Source organism: Zootoca vivipara, chromosome 12 (genome assembly GCF_965207765.1).
Source record: "Zootoca vivipara chromosome 12, rZooViv2.hap1.1, whole genome shotgun sequence".
In the NCBI taxonomy this organism is placed as follows: Eukaryota; Metazoa; Chordata; class Lepidosauria; order Squamata; family Lacertidae; genus Zootoca; species Zootoca vivipara.
The window spans coordinates 13,627,717-13,640,615 of NC_142595.1; the positions used below are offsets into that span (position 1 = coordinate 13,627,717).

General features: G+C 45.7%; 1 protein-coding gene across 1 annotated transcript in view; it reads left to right on the plus strand.

Moving 5' to 3' along the window:
* The first annotated feature begins 6,394 nt into the window (after positions 1-6,394).
* MAP3K14 (mitogen-activated protein kinase kinase kinase 14) overlaps positions 6,395-12,899 on the plus strand; it is a 35,977-nt gene continuing 29,472 nt past the window's right edge. The window contains exon 1 of the mRNA XM_035135478.3: positions 6,395-6,481. The gene's annotated coding sequence lies outside the window, so the exon portion shown is untranslated. The remainder of the gene's footprint in view (positions 6,482-12,899) is intronic.

Below are 12,899 nucleotides of genomic sequence, written 5' to 3' on the forward strand. Positions count from 1 at the left end.
TGCCAGCCTTGGAACTGTCCTTTTAGTAAGGGTGCAGGGGCCAAGTTCTGCACCAAAGATCTGGGTGCCGCAAATGGCCGAGAGGGCACCATGCCCACGCGGACAGGGGGCAGCGGGAAAGATACGCAAACATAAAGCTGGTTCCATTCAGATTCCTTCGTGGAAATGGAAGGGCTGTGCTGGGATCCAGAAAGGGCAACCTTTCGGTATTGCTTCTGAATAGCAGTTGCTGGAAGTCATGGCTGGAAAGAGGGTTCTTGCAGGTTTCCCCCATGGATCTGGGTGGCCACGGGGATAAGAGGATACTGGAGCAGATGGGCCATGGGCCTGATCCAGCAGGCTCTTCTTATGTGTTTCATAAGGACCCCCTCCTTCCTCCTGCCCCAGTACCTCTGAGTCAGGTGTCCTTCTGGGCTCCAGTCTCCCCCCTTTCTCAGCTTTCTCTTGCCCCCTTTCTATTTAATCTATTTTTATCAGATCTTCCAGAACACCTCCAAAAAATAGAATCACACGCCCCCAAACTCAATCAGAAGCCTGTTCCTCTTTTATTATACGCAGATGACACAGTCCTACTATCATTAACGAGCTTGGGTTTGAAACGTCTTATACTTTCCCTGAGTCTCTACTGTGAAATGAACAAACTTTCCATAAACTACAAGACGACGAAAATCTTGGTTTTCTCCAAAGGTTGGAAACTAGGGAAATGGAAAATAAGAGAACAAGAAATCCAGCAAGTAAAGATGTATAGGTATCTGGGAATTTTATTCCAGAGCAATTTAGGGTGGTCAAATCATTGTACAAATGCTATAAAACAGGCAAAGAGTACCTCCTCAGCTGTTGCTCGTTTCTATTATCAGAAAGGAAACCAATTTATCCCTGCAGCCAACCAAATTTTCCAAGCAAAGGTGTTACTCTATTCTTATGTGCTTCATAAGGACCCCCTCCTTCCTCCTGCCCCAGTACCTCTGAGTCAGGTGTCCTTCTGGGCTCCAGTCTCTCCCGGGATGAGGATAGGACAACAGAGGCGGTTCCCAAAGCAAGGCTGCTGCTTTCCCTTGATGCAAAGCAAACGGAGACATCGGCTCCAAGCCATGCTAGCACCTGTCTGGGCCATGATGGTGGGGGACATGGGAAGGAAGCATTTCCTCCTACCTGAACTCAGGGCCTTTCCCCACTTTTGCTGCAAATGGGGTGAGCTCCTCTGCTACATCCTGGATGGTTTCACTCAGAAGCCAATGTTTCTTCCTTGAGATGGTCGGCTATCTAGCCTGGCTGGGCTCCCCACTGTTGTCTTCAGAAGAGGAAACTTGAGCCACTGCTTCTGGACCAAATATCTGGTTGCAGCATACATCAAAGAAGGAGCCATGCCCACACAGAGGCGAGGCAGTGGAGAAGAGGCACGAGGATCAAGATTTTTCTTTGAGGATTCCTTCGGGATTCACTGGCATCCAGAAATGGCAGCCAATAACTGCATGGATGGCTTGGTTGTCGTCTTGTCCATCATAGTGGGAGCTGGAGACGGAGACCATTCTCCGAAAGCGTGGCCCCACAAAGGGAGGCAGGATATAGGATCCTCCTGGTATATGTGGGGATTGGATATCCAACGGAATTAACATTCCATTACTTCCAAAGGAAGCCTGGCTAACTTGCTAACTTCTCAAGGAACTAGAGCCCTTCCTTTCTGATCTCATGCAGAAAGGTTCTACTTCTTCCATTCTCTTGTAACAGCAGCTGATGTTCAGATGAGGCAAGCTGCTTCATCTATGAATGCAACTTCAAGTAAAGGCTTGCACATGTGAATGGGGAAACTACAGTGGGCACCAGCCACCACTGGGTAGAAATCTTCCCACAATCTGCTACCTGACGCTTCATACAAAGGGTTGAATCTTCTGCAAGCAAAGCGTCTTTGCTGCTAAGGGGCTATTTGCTGCAGTCTCAAACCCCCCCCCCCATGAACACATCCACGCAGAGATTCAGAAGCAAACACAGTGGCCCAACACAGGCGTTTGCAGCAACGTTGAGCAGCAGCTGCATAGGGGTGATGGCTGCAAAATGGTTTCCTCCTCCCCCCTGCAGTTAAACCCTCTTGTCCAATATGGTGCCCCCCCTTATAACTGCATGGGTTGGGGGCTAAGCTCGGAAAGGGAACCATGCAGCAAAGCTCTCTCCCTGCTGCAAAAATCACAGTGCCCGTCACCTGCAAGATGCCACTTTGAAGTATGGCGCCCCACCCACCCCTTTCTCAGCTTGTCCACGCCGCCACAGCAGCTTCTCTGACCTTCATGCCTCAGGACCTAGGAGATAGAAAGGAAAATAAAAGCAAAGAAAGAGGTCATATATGGGAAATGCCGGGGAACCCAGAAGTCTAAACTCACAGACCCTGGTAGGACTCAGGAGCCACCTTGGACCTTCAACCTTTCCCTGTTGCTTCCCTGTGCCAAATTAAAGATTTTAAGCTGCTCAGGACAGCATCCTCTTTGTAAAGGGTCACACACAGTGATGGTGCAAACAGATAATACAAAATAAATCTCACTAAGCTTCTGCCCTGTGCAAGCCTAAGCCCCTTAGAGGCCTTTCCCTTAAAACCATAGACTGTGTACACAGCGTACTTTTAGGGCTCATGCACATTGCCATTGGGCTTATTTGCCTAGGAAGCATAGGTGTGGTTTCTTTTTATTCCCCCCCCCATTTATTTATTATGGATTTCATTTTACATGTTAGTTGCCATACCTTTTCAACATTATACATTAAATATACGGATTCCCCCCTTTAACCCTAAACCCTATACCCACCTCACCATTTACCCAAATACCCATGTGACTTCCTTCACTCACATGCATGAGTGCATTGTTGCTACCTTAAAACTCTAACATTGTGTTCATAAATATTAATCACGTTACTCAATCCTCTATTTTAAATCCATTACATCTTAGCTTAATGGACTCAATCAGTGCTCAATCAGGTGTGGTTATCATAAGCCAGCCCAGAGATTCCTTGCCTGGCACAGTACTCAGTACACAGTACACAGTACACAGATTCCTTGCCTGGCACAGTACACAGTACCCTTCTTGTCCTCCAATATGTTGGAAAACCTGTGTGGCAATCTTAGCACTTGAGCACGAGCAAAACCCATCTCCCCAACGTTCCCCTTGAAGTCAAGGCACAATCCTGTGACACTCAACACCCTCCTGGTTTTCCATTTCCAATGCACAGGGTCCCTCCCCAGCTCAAGAACCTGGCTCTGAGCTCCTCTTACCTTCACAGTTCCTGCTCATTATCACTTATGGGCAGCACTTGCCAAGGCAAGTGTATCACCATCAGACTGACAGGCATCCGTCTCTCAGGGCAATATGATGCCTGCTTGCAAACCTGCCCATTGTGACATCAGCTGGGAAACAGGGGCCAGGCTGCTGGGTTGTCAGGCAGCTGTATTAATAATAAAGAATAAAGGGGGGTGTCAAAGTGTAGTGGGATGAGACCATATAGTGCATATTAGGGCCCCCCTCCATCCTTTAGCCGCCCAGAGTGGCTGGGGTAACCCAGCCAGATGGGTGGAGTATAAAGTTGTTATTGTTATTATTATTATTGTTATTGATAGAGTCTTGTAACAGCCAGTGGGGATTCCCCTGTCCTGCCCCTCCCCTTTTTGGCACCTTTTTTGGCATGTGCGTAAAGTGGGAGCACGCTGCTGAGGGCTGAGCTGACATACTTCACACGGCAGCACCAGGCTTCCCTGAAATTAGAGTGTATCCGGGGGTGGAGAGGGCAAAACAAGATTAACATCAGCAGCAGAAACGTTTTCGTATTGCAGGGTAGGAAAGCGAGAAACACACAGCACAGGATACACATGCAGACCTCGTCTACTGCAACATTCTGCCTGTCCCCACAATTAGGAATCAATTATTGGCCAAGTACCAACATATTTGGAATTTTGCTTCGGCTACATTGCAATGTAAATGTGTATGTACCTTATACAAACATTGTTCCACTCACAATACAATAGCACAGCAAAGGAAACCCACCCATAACTGGCCTTCCCTTCTGCTACGCAACTACGAATTTAACAATATGATGGCACAAGGGAAAAAACTGTTCCTGTGCCTAGCCATTTTTGTGTATAGAGTCCTGTAGCGACGTCCAGATGGAAGTAAGTCAAACAGATGATGGAAAGGATCTGCGACAATTTGCTCTGCTCTCTTCCTAGCTCGGATAGCATAAAGTGTCTCTATTGAAGGCAAACTAGCACCGATTATGGTACCCTTTCTGCAATTCTTACTGCTGCACGTTTGAGCCTTTTCTTGTCCATCTTGGAGGCTGTGCCATACCAGGCAGTAATAGAATTACAGAGAACAGTTTCAATGATACCTCTGTAAAATTGGATCAACAATTCCTGGGGCAAATTAAATTTTATTAGTTGATTCAAGAAATGCAGCCTCTGGTGGGCCTTTTTAATAATAATATTGATGTTGCCTGACCAATTTAAGTTTTGAGAAATTATAGAGCCCAGGAACTTAAAGGACTCTACTATTACAACCATGTTACCAAGGATGGAAAGTGGCAGCAAGACGGAAGAGTGCCTTCTGAAATCAATTACTATTTCCATTAGGTCTGCCATTACTGGGATTTCCCAGATGGAATTGACGTTTGGGCGGAATTTCTGAAAGGCGGTGCCTTGTCCTGGATCTTAGACAAGTCAAACCTCAACAACTTTGGGGTATCCTGGTTTTTACTTTTTGAAATATGGCAACCATAACAAAGCTGGATAACTTAAGGAGGATGGGGTTTGCCTGCAGGGTATGTAGAGAAGAAGAGGGGGGGGAGGGATGTTTGGGGTAGAAGGAGAAACATAAAGGACTCTACTTTCAGAGTTATTTTTAAATACTTCCTTACAGAACACACACGCACACCCAGGCACACACTCCATCAAACTACTTCATTATTTCTCAAGCTCTTTTGTGTAAAACCGAGGAATTGTTACTTACTGAAGCTGGGGAGGATTTTTTTCGGGGGGGGGGGGGAATATTTTAAGAAGATAAACATGGGGAGGGGGGGTAGGGAAGAGATGCAGGAAGATAACAGGCTGCAAGTTAAAGCTGCCGCCTGCTCCCCCTGAATGTGCTTCAGAGAGAAAGAGAGAGAAAGCAGGAAGATCTGGGCTGTAGGTTAATAAAAGGACAGCCACCTGGGGCTCACCTAAAGGCTCCTGGAAGTCACCCCAGGGTACCACGGCACACTGGTTGAAAACTAGTGTAATAGGGTGACGAAGGTGATTGTATTAGAATTATTAAGGGGACGTTAGGGAGGGAGGGAGGGGGAAGAGTGAGGGTGGAATGCTGGAGGTGAGTGAAGATTGGATGAGGCTTGGAATGTTGCAGGTGAGGCAGTTGAGAGCTCTGGGTTCAGGAGGGGATTGTAGTTGGTGTTGGATCCGAAGCAGGGCAGGGCAACTAAGCTATTCAGCTTTAGGATCAGTAGTACAGTCGCCATCGTCGCAATAAAGCAGCATATAAGAGAAAGTCAGTTTGAGACCATATGCTTATATGTGCAAGTCATAATACAGTCCTTTTGTTTAACAGATTAACTGTCTTGCATCACATAATAATTTGTCGAAACAAAATAAAAAAAAATCCTTCCAGTAGCACCTTAGAGACCAACTAAGTTTGTCATTGGTATGAGCTTTCGTGTGCATGCACACTTCTTCAGATAATAATAATTTGTGTATGCTGGGAAAGACTAACATCCTGCCACTCCCATTCTGAATTCGAGTCACACCCGGCGAGAAAACAATTTATTGAAAAAGATCCAGCCGGATATAACGCTGTCAAGCCAATATTATTTTATTGGGGGTTTTTTCTGGGGGGGGGACGCAGACCCCTAAACGTTTTGTGAATATTTGTACTTTTGTCCATTTACTGTATTTATTTTTCCCGATTTGAACTATAAAATGGTGATTTTCTTAAGTCAAAATGAGAGTACCCCTAAACTTTTTTTTTTTTTAGAAAAACTGCCCTTCTTTTTCTTACTACAGTACTGTACTGTACTGCGTTTTCCCGAAGCCAAAGTAGTTATAGGAAATCACGGGCAGCTCCCAGGAACCAATCACAAAGTGACAGGAAGAAACGGTATTGGAGGGCCTTGAAAGGGGTGGGAAGAGGAACACGCTCGCGCGGGTGGCGTCACCGCCGGCCTTGTTCGCCGCCTGGGCGTGGCTTATCCCTGAAGCCATTTTGTCCCTGAGAGCGGGGAGGTGGACGGGGGAAGGCGCGAGGGAGCGTGGGAGAAAGCGGGCGGGGAGGGGCGTGATTTTGAGCAAATAGCGGTCTCTGATTGGGCGGAGGCGGGATTGCGGGGCGGGGCAGGGTCTGCCCCTCCGCCCTGAGCCGTCCGCTTTTAAGCTTCCTGTCAGTCTGAGCCTGAGCAGGGAAGGAGGCCGGAAGTGCCTGCTGTGGTTCTTTTCTCTTCTCCCCCAACCCCGCGACAGGTGGGTTTCTGGTTTGTGCCGCACCCCGCATTTTAAAGGGATGTGTTTGGGCTTCCTGAAGCTGCTACTGCTGCTGCTTCTCCGTGTGCGCGAGGTGGGGGGGCCGCTGGAGGAGCCCCCCACCCCCCAAAAAACTTATTTTCTTCTCCCGCTAGTTTGCCCCTCGTCTCTTCAGCCCTCAGCCCGGTCCCGCTATCCGCCGCTTAGAGGGGTTTGTTCGTGTGTGTATGTGTATATATGTTTTGCGCTCCTCAGCCAAAACTTCCTTCAGGCTTCCTTTTCCTCCATTCTGCGCGAAAGCGGCGCCGGTCGGCGGCCGAGGATGATGGGAGTTGTAGTCTCTGGACGAAGGACCGCAGCTCTCTCAAGCTGTTCCCCCCCTCCCCTCTTCCCGTGCCAGGTGCGGAGTCCTAATTTCCCGCACCTGTTGCTTGCCTAGCGCGGCCGTTTCTCGTTCCCATCTCTTAAGTGTCTCTGGATGAGAATTTAGAATCATTTTTTAAAAAATAATAAATAGTTTTTATTAGTTTTCAATTACAATAATCCAATAATAGCCTCGTTATAGCAATGCCAAATTAGAATACAATTACTAGTACCAATCATTCAGATGCCAAATTATAACTCAAATCCTGAGATTTAAGAGTCTCCTGCTCTTCTGACGGAGCTGTCAGCCAAGTTAACAGAATTAAAGTTGGGAGGAAGCTGAAAGAATTAAAAAGGCAGGCTGTTTTCTGTTTTGCCTGAAAGTTTTGCTACTTGCTGCCCCCCCTCCCCCGTGTGCATGTTTTGTATAGATAGATAGGTCTCGTCTCTCCCCCCCCCAGCACCTTATTGGGCACTGCTTCTCCCCCCCCCCCTGCCTTTTGCTTTCATGCTCTTACCTCTAGAGTCCTGCTGAGCACTGGCCTCTGCAGATCTGGAAAAGCTAGCCCTAGGCACTTTGTAAATAAACCACTAGGTATTATCATTGGAATATGTAGTGACTGGAGTGGGCTTATACTTGGGTTGACTGGTTTCAAAGCCCCAAAGGATGATCCTGGGCCATGTGGGTGCCTCCCAGCCTAACCTACCTTGCAGGGGTTTATGTGTGCCACTGTGAGAACCTTGGAGAAAGGATGGGATGGAAAACGGAAAATAAGCTTGAATGCACCTTCCAGCACATAGCAAGTTATGCCTCCCAGTAAGCCTTGGCGGGCAGCATGTGAGAAGTTTATTTCCTGTGCGCTTTGAACCTTTACTTGCCCTTTCCCAGGATACCTGCACACACCTCGTTTGGTTTAACTTACTTAGCCGAAACGTAACAGTATAGCCCATATATGCCTTCGTCTAGCAGCTCTTTTCATCCAGGACTAACAGGCTTCTTCTTGTCTACAGTAGCTTTCAAATAGCAAGCTAGTAGCCTGCCAGGCTCTATACCAGAAATGTGAGATCTGATAGTTTTAAAGCATTTTACCTTGGCTTTCAGTTTCTTTTAGAAACGTCTAATATAGATTAAATCAAAATTAAAAAATAAATGCATTCAAGAAAATTGGGCAAAGTGTAGCAGTTAACACAGCCACAAAAACAGGGGAGGCAGGCATTGTCAATTGGGCCAAGGACCTATCAAAAGAAAAAAGGTCATAAGTTTGAGGAGGAGTGTCATTGGAGAGATAGATGCATCTCTCTCCCTTGGGTTTACATTTCTGTTTGCCATTCTTGCCACAGTAGTTTTTGCCCAAAGGCAGCGATGGCAAGGGGAACCCCAACCTTCCCCTCTAGCTTGGAACCTTGGATGGGTGGGTAGAGAAATCACCCCCTTCAATTGCACTGACCTTCAGAGAGCTCAGCGTAGCGATAGAAAAGATGCTTGCTTTACTTTATGTCTACAACCTAGAGAGGAAAGTTGGGACTGGCTGCTTTGTGTTGTGGATTGTTGGGTTATTTTTGTTTCTATTTTTATTATGTACCGGTATTTTGTGTTCTTCATAATGTAATTTTATGTTGTGAACTGCCCTGAGATCTACAGGTGCAGGGTGGTATACTGCTACTATTACTAATAATAATACAGTGGTACGTTTACGAACCCGTTCCGAAAGTCCGTTCTTAAACCAAAACCATTCTTAAACCAAGGTGCACTTTCCCTAATGAGGCCTGCTGCCACTGGTGCCCTTCCACCGTTCGGATTCCGTTCTTAGACTGAGGTAAAGTTCGCAAACCGGGACACTACTTCCAGTTTTACGGAGTTCGTAAACCGAATCATTCTTAAACAGGACTGTTCTTAAACTGAGGTACCACTGTACAGTGGTGCCTCCACTTACGAATTTAATCCGTTCCGAAGGCACCTTCGTAGGTCGAAAAATTCATAAGTTGAAAAGCGCCATTGGAAATGCGATTTCCCATAGGAATGCATTGGAAACGGAAAAATTCGTAAGTCGAAGCAACCCCATCTAAAAATTCGTAAGTCGAAAAAGCCCTATCTAAAACTGCTGCGGTTTCCGTTCGGATATCGAGAAATTCATAAACGTGTGGCCATTTGCCCCATTCGTAGGTCGAAAAATTTGGTTGTCGAGTTGTTCGTAAGTCGAGGTACCACTGTAATCCCTTCCCCCAGCACTTAAGGTTTAGAGCTGCAGAAGGGGAATTGTCCTTGACTTCCCATAGAGGTGCAGTGTGAGATCAGGACTGCAATCCTGTACACATGCGTCCCTTGGTGTGTAAGCCCATAGAACATAATGCGGCTTTTCGGTAAGCATGCATAGAAAATTGTGCCGGTGGCGAGGGATGGATCCTAACGATAACAGGTCTTGCCTTTGCTACAAAAGGCCAATAAAAAATGTACAGACCTTTGAGTTTCGTAACCTTCCTGTAGCATAAGGACAGTAGTGCGTTTCTGTTCAATGTGGAGCACTCTATCAAACAAAGTTAATGCTGAAGTGGTAATATGGTCTGGATAGTGTCTGGTCGAATTTCAGAGACCACAGAAGGGCTTGGTAGGGTTTCTGTGGTTTGTGGTTGGAGGCAGTTACGTTTCTGAATAGCAGTTTCTGGAAACCTCAAGCGGGGAGAGTGCTCATGTGCTTGGGTCCTGCATAGGAGTTTCCGGTTGGCCACTGTGAGAACAGGATGCTGGACTGGATGGGCCATAGGCCTGATCCAGAAGGCTCCTCTTGTGCTCTTATGGTTGAAGCTTCAGTGGCTTGTTATACTTTGTTTTTCTTCCTGTGAGTGTGATGTCCAGTCAGTCTGAGTCTAACAGGTCGATATTCTATTGGCTTCCAGTTTCATGCATTTCCCCCTACAAAACTGTGGCAACGTGCTGTGCAATGAAAAGACATGCCAATCCTTATTTGCATTAAAAAACAAACAAACAAAACTGTAAATGTAATAGTCTTAAAATATTATTAATAGCAGTTTAAGATTTCCTGTGTATATTAAAATCCAGCATATACTGTGTCTGCTTAACATTCAGGATGTATTTTGCAAAATTAGGAATACAGTTTAGTCTTGTAAATAAGTTACCAGCTGACACATATCTTCTTCAGTCTGAAGATGAAAACAAACTAATTCTTCTTTAGTTTACAAACTCTTCCTCACTTGGTCGCTTGGAGACAATTCCTGCTTACCCTAGGTGATCAATTGTTTACAAACCTAGGGTTAAAACAACAAAGAATCTTGTGGCACCTTAAAGACTTTTATTGCGGCATAAGGTTTCATGGGCTCAAGTCCTCTGTGTATTAAAGACGAAATTGTAGTTTTTTGTAACAACCTGTGACTGGATTAAAGCAATCCCTAGTACATAAATTGCTGATCCTTGAGATGCAGTTTTGCCAAGATAGACACATGGTACAAATTGATTGTATTACTCTGGAATGAAACCTTTTCTCTTAAGGGGGGCGGGAATACAACACACAAGTTTCAAATACCTCATTGCTGATGAATGGACAGCTGCTGTGGTTGCTTGCCAGATGTTTTCTGCCTGAGATGTGTAAAATTAAAAATGCAACACAGGCTGGCAAGCACATACAGTATTCCAGAATTGGTGGTTTGCAAATTCAGCTTCCATGTCTTGATTGATAATGCAGCAATGGGATGCTAGCAGCACATGGTCCTTGTAGACTCAGGGCCAAACTATACACTATGTTAAATGTGTGGCTTGGTTTTCTCCTGCAATCAAATAGTTGCCATGATGAGGAACAGCTCTGGGAGGGGCAGCTTTCATTGAGTCTGTGGTGTGATGAGAAAAGGCTAACCTACCACTTTCCCACATACCATGGTTGCTGTTATTTAAGTAAAAATGAAATGGAGCAACCCCTTTCTTAACAGGACTACCTTTAATCCAGTTAGGGTTAATAGATCAATTTGTTGGTTTTGGTTTATCTGTTTAATCATTTTTCAAGTTATAGGTTTGTTCTTTACAATTGCACATCAGTTTTGACCTGGAAAAGGAACCCCCTCACCAAAAAAATCACCATAATTTTAGTGCTCATTTCTCCTAACACACAAACACACACACTTCTGCAAACAGTTTCCTTGATATAATGCATTTTTATGACATGCATGCTTGCAATGCACACTTTCCCCTAATACACATATTCTTGTAAAAAAAATTGGGGGTTAGTTACAGAACTGCAAGTTCAAAGAAGTGCAAAGGCTGAAGGGTGGCTGTGCTTTAATTTGCGTACAGCCAACTCCCTATTTGTGCGGGGGCAGCATTCTGGGCATTCACATGATTTGGTGGAGCACACATAAGCTCCCCCCCCAATTATGCCCCCGCTCCCCTGTTACATCCTCTTCAAGGTCCAAAACAACCTGTTCATCAGTTGAACGCAAGCAAAATGGTTGCCACCTGTATTGTTTCAGGAAGTGTGGATGCAGTAGTCTAGCATTTTAAATGGAAACTTCTCCCATCTCTGATTCTGGATGCGTTCATCCAGATCACTTTTGTCTGCATTTCTGCCCATCCTTGTCTCTATCTGGACACTGACATCAGGCAGATTATGCACACCGTGGACCGACAAGTTGCCCACCTCTGCATCAGTCTGTCTGTTAGCACGTCTAAAGTGCCACAAGTGTTTTATTTATTTCTTTTGGCACAGGAATGTGTAGCTCAGGCACCCTAGCATTCCTTCTTTGGGTAGGCAGGGGTTACCTTGGGACAAGGAACAATGACTTTCGATTTTGGGTAAAAAGCATCTCGCAGAGAGGAAGCAGCCTTTCTTCCCTGCTGTAGATAAGGTCACCCCCGAAACAGTGCCCTATTTTTTGTATTTTCCTGAATCGGTTCAGGAAGAGCAGCTAAATATTATTTTAACAAGGAGGGCCATTGCTTCCTGTTCCCTTTCAGGAAGATGAGGCTTGAGGCCTTACTAAAATGAAGTGGTGATTTGTCGGAACTTCACCGCTCCCCCCTGCAACAATATGGCCATCAGATGACTTGGTTTCACTTTTGAGGCCTAACTTCTCCCTTCTCAAAACACAGAAGGGAATCCTTGCACGCGGTACACTTGGAAACACTTGAGGCAAGCTTCAGTGGAAAAAAAAGGCCGAGCTGACTCCCCATTCATACCTCGTAGCTTTGCAACTAGAACACGGGAAGACCCTGCCCAGAGTGCATTATGGGAAATGGGCCGTGGGCGTTCATTACAGGAACAGAGATGGCAGCAGAAGCAGGCCCTCAAACAGAGGCTGTCACTTGGTGCAAAGCCAAGAGGCAGCCTTGGGAGGTAGAGCCAGAACGATCAAGGTGAGCTGTGACCTTGAAGCAGTAAGTTCAGCAGGGCCAAGGGTGTTGGTCACAGGTGGAAAGGTGCCTAGGTGTCTGGCCCCATCCCAGGGTGAAGACTTCTTCTTCTGGCAAGCATTTGATATTTCCCCCAGGGTGTGGAGCATTTTGTCCCATCATTTTAATCTGAATTTGTTTTTTACCGGCGGATTTAAAAATAAATAAATTATTTTACTGCTGCTCTTACTTTTAATTCCATTTATATTGTGAACTTCCTTGGGCATTTTTTGAAGTTAAAAGGCAGGTTTGAAATGATCTGCTAAACAATAATTGTAAGGAGACTGTGGAAAGGTAAGCGTTGCTGGTCAGGTAAAGACAAGGGCAGGATTGTGGCCGGAGTTTGACTGCTTCTCATTTTCTCTGTGGCTTTTGATCCCATAGACCATCATGGTATCCAGGACCATTTTTGTAAATTTCAAAATCTGAAACTTGAATAAATTTTATAGAGACAAAAAAAAAACACCCCACATAAAACAGCAGCAGCAGCAGCAACAACAAAAATCTATATGCTACCAGGCCAGGTTCAAGGTGCTTGTATTAATTTGCAAGGTCCTTAACAATTTGGGTTCAGGGTCCTGCAAGGACTGCCGAATCTCTTATATCCCTGCCCGATCACCAATGTTTTGTGGGGTGGTCCCCTATGGCTTGGATGCAGGG